This window comes from Colobus angolensis, unplaced genomic scaffold (assembly GCF_000951035.1).
Source record: "Colobus angolensis palliatus isolate OR3802 unplaced genomic scaffold, Cang.pa_1.0 Scaffold47, whole genome shotgun sequence".
NCBI lineage: Eukaryota > Metazoa > Chordata > Mammalia > Primates > Cercopithecidae > Colobus > Colobus angolensis.
In genome coordinates this window covers 82,633-85,765 of record NW_012118154.1, presented here as the reverse complement: position 1 = coordinate 85,765, position 3,133 = coordinate 82,633, and positions in this window count along the sequence as shown.

The window sequence follows — 3,133 nt, the reverse complement described above, 5'->3', positions numbered from 1 at the left end:
CCACTGCACTCCAGCCTGGGCGACAGAGTGAGACTCCGTCTCAAAAAAAAAAGAAGAAAAACTTGAGCCAGCCTGGGAAGGACCCTACCTTGTACTGCTAACCACTGAGACTGCTGTTCATACAGCAAAAACAGGATGGACTCATCACACCCAAGTCAAGAAAGCGCCACCCACTACAGAGTCGTGGGCCATAGACCAGGGGAAAACCCTACCAAACTAAAGCAAAGAAAAATTTAACTCTTTTAATCTATTCTATTACTCTTTCTTCTTTCATCGTTCTATTGCTGACCATCTAGTTATTAATATAACCATGTCAATTTTGCCCCAAACTATTGCATTTAATGCTTGTCTTGTTATACCCTGTGAGGACTTGCCAAGTCAAAGACAGCGTTCTACTTCAGAAAAGGACTTCTGCCCCTCCTGACTCTCCTCAGACTGGGCATTAGTAAACTAGGACCATTTAATCCAGGGAGATTTCAATGAAGACCCCAGTGCCAACCAGGAGTGTTGCCCCCCGTTGTACAGCTTTTGTGCCATAGTTGGTCCAAAGTTCTGTGGACCACTAAAGAGCAAGGATGGACAGCCCCAAATGGTTTTTGTAATTTCCCTAAAACCATACATTCATTTTACTAGAGGATTATAGATGTTAAAGACTTAAAACAAACTGTAGCAATTAAGATAGGATACCAAGATGCAAATGCCTGGTTAAAATGGATCAAATATTCTATCTGCACATTAAACAAAAGCAATTGCTATGCTTGTGCACACGGCAAGCCAGAGGCCCAGATTGTCCCCTTTCCACTAAGGTGGTCCTCCAGTCGACCAGGCGTGGGCTGTATGGTAGCTCTTTTCCAGGATTCCACAGGCTGGAGTAATAAGTCATGCCAAGCTCTCTCTGCCATATCCCAAAGTCCCTGCAGGTCAGTCCCTGACAGCCATCCAGCTTCCGTCTCCCAACACTAAGTTCATTTCATGTCTCTCACAGCAGGGAGGAAACGTAGCATTTCTTGGAGACCTGAAGGGATGCGATGAGCTTAAGAATTTTCAAGAGCTTATCAATCAGTCAACCCTTGTTCATCCCTGAGCGGAGTGTGGTGGTATTGTGGTGGACCTTTACTGGGCACTCTGCAGAATAACTGGAGTGGCACTTGTACTTTAGTCCAATTGGCTATCCCTTTCACCCTGGCATTTCATCAACCAGAAGGAAAAAAAAAAAAAAAAAGACATCATAAAGCGAGAGAAGCCCCTTATGGGTCTTTCAACTCTCATGTCTATTTAGACGCAATTGGAGTCCCACGAGGAATACCAGATCAATGTAAAGCTTGAAATCAAATAGCTGCAGGATTGGAGTCAATATTTTGGTAGGTGACAGTTAATAAAAATGTAGATTAGATAAACTACATCTATTACAACCAACAGCAACAAGCTTTTTATGAGTTAAAAGAAAAACTCATGTCGGCCCCAGCCCTGAGGCTCCCTGACCTGACAAAACTCTTTACACTCTTTGTCAGAAAGAGAAAAAATGGCAGGTGGAGTTTTAACCCAGACTGTGGGGCCTGGCCAAGGCCAGTGGCCTCTCTCTCAAAACAACTAGACAGAGTTTCCAAAGGCTGGGCCCCAGGTCTAAGGGCCCTAGCAGAAAAGGCCCTGTTAGCACAAGAAGCATATAAACTAACCCTTAGGTAAAACCTGAATATAAAGGCTGTGGTAACTTTAATAAATACCAAAGGACATCATTGGTTAACAAATGCTAGAATAACCAAGTACCAAAGCTTGCTATGTGAAAATCCCCACATAACCACTGAAGTTTGCAAAACCCTAAACCCCACCACCTTGCTCCCGGTATCAGAGAGCCCAGCTGAACATAACTGTGTAGAGGTGTTGGATTCAGTTTATTCTAGCAGGCCCAACCTCTGAGACCATCCTTAAACATCAGTAGACTGTGAGCAGTACGTGGTCGGGAGCAGCTTCGCCAACCCCTGCCAAGTGACCCTGAAGAAGACAACACAAGCCCTGTTCCAGTCACACCCGGAAGCTGACTGGTCCACGCATGCCTGAAGCATGAGGAAACTCATCGCGGGATTCCTTAAAATTTGGACTTGTACAGTAAGGACTTCAACTGCCTTCCTCAAACTGAGGGCTGTTCCCAGTGTATACATCAAGTCACTGAGGCAGGACAAAAGGATGTTACGGTCCTATTATTTTAAGGTTATTATAAGTGTACCGGGACTCTAAAAAGAACTTGTTTGTATAGTCTTGTTCTATACAAGGTATGTAGCCCAGGAAATGACCAACCTGATGTGTGTTATGATCCATCTGAGCCTCCCATGACCACAGTTCTTAAAATAAGATTAAGGACTGAGGACTGGTGGGGGCTCATAAATGATATGAGTAAAGTGTTAGCCAAAACAGAAGGAAAAAGAAAAAGAAAAAATGGGTGCCCAAGCAAGTCACCTTAAAATTTGATACCTGTGCTGTCATTAATAGTAATAAGTTAGGAATAAGATGTGGTTCTCTTAAATAGGGAAGAGTCTATATGGCAGAAAATAAGTATATCTGTCATAAATTAGGACTGTGTGGAAATAAATGTAAATACTGGTCTTGTGTCATTTAGGCCACTTGGATAAAAGGAAAAAAATGATGAAAAGGATCCAGTCCACCTTCAGAAAGGAACAAATGGCCCTTCCTGTACTAAGGGTCAAAGTAACCCCTCAGAGCTAGTAATAACCAGACAAACGCTCTCCTGAGCCAGTGTTTCAAACTTTCTTTCTTTCTTTTTTTTTTTTTGAGACGGAGTCTTGCTCTGTGCCCCAGGCTGGAGTGCAGTGGCGCGATCTTGGCTCACTGCAAGCTCTGCCCCTCCGGGTTCACGCCATTCTCCTGCCTCAGCCTCCCGAGTAGCTGGGACTACAGGCGCCCGCCACCACACCCGGCTAATTTTCTTGTGTTTTTAGTAGAGACAGGGTTTCACTGTGTTAGCCAGGATGGTCTCAATCTCCTGACCTCGTGATCCACCCACCTCGGCCTCCCAAAGTGCTGGGATTACAGGCTTGAGCCACCGCGCCCGGCCTGCCAGTGTTTCAAACTTTCTATGATGAACTAAATGTATCAGTACCAGAAATTCCAGGAAAAA